The sequence below is a fragment of the Phoca vitulina genome, unplaced genomic scaffold (assembly GCF_004348235.1).
Source record: "Phoca vitulina isolate PV1807 unplaced genomic scaffold, GSC_HSeal_1.0 scaffold41, whole genome shotgun sequence".
Lineage (NCBI taxonomy): Eukaryota > Metazoa > Chordata > Mammalia > Carnivora > Phocidae > Phoca > Phoca vitulina.
Window position 1 is genome coordinate 16,198,056 of NW_022589744.1, and position 739 is coordinate 16,198,794.

Genomic DNA, 739 nt, shown 5'->3' on the forward strand with positions numbered 1-739 from the left:
CGCCCCGCTCCCCGCGCTGGGCCCGGCAGAGGAAGCGCGGGCGGCTCGGCGTCGAGGCTCCGGGGGCCGGGCGCCGTCGGCCTGGGCAGCTCGGGCTCCGCGCGCGGCCGGCGAGGGCAGCGCAGGGTCTGGGTGCGCTGGCTCCGGCCCGCGCCAATAAGCGGCGGGGGCCGAGCCTGGGCGTAGTTCGCGGGGGCCGCGACGGCCCGGGTGCCCGCGCGTTAGATGTGCCGCCGCCGCCGCCGCCCGGCTCGGCGGAGGGGGAGGGGGCCGCATTCGCTCTTTTCTTGGCGGAGGCATCGCCTTTTCTTCCCAAACCGCAAGCCTGACGGAGGGGCCTGGCCTACCCCGCCGCGGCCGCCGGAGGCGCTCCCGGCCCGGCTCCGTGGGGGGCAGCGCGGCCCCGCGGCCCCGGCAGCTCCATTCCCCGCGGCCGGCCCGGCGCCGCCGCCCCCGCCCCCGGGAGGCTGGAAGGGGCGGCGGGCGCTGGCAGGAGCGGGGCTTTTCCGCGCCGGGACTCCGCCTGCCGCGCAGGGGCCGGGCCCGACGGGCTGGGGGCGCAGGGCGGGCGCGCTCACCTGAGCCGCCGGGGGCCCCCCTCACCCCGCTGCCCAGGCCCAGAGCAGCCCGCGGGCGACCCGGACCCCGGCCCGCCCCCCCTCCCGCCCCGAAGCGGCCCGAGCCCCGCGCTCACCGCGGCCGGCCCCGCGGCCCCGGCTCCTCGGCGTCGCTCGCCCTG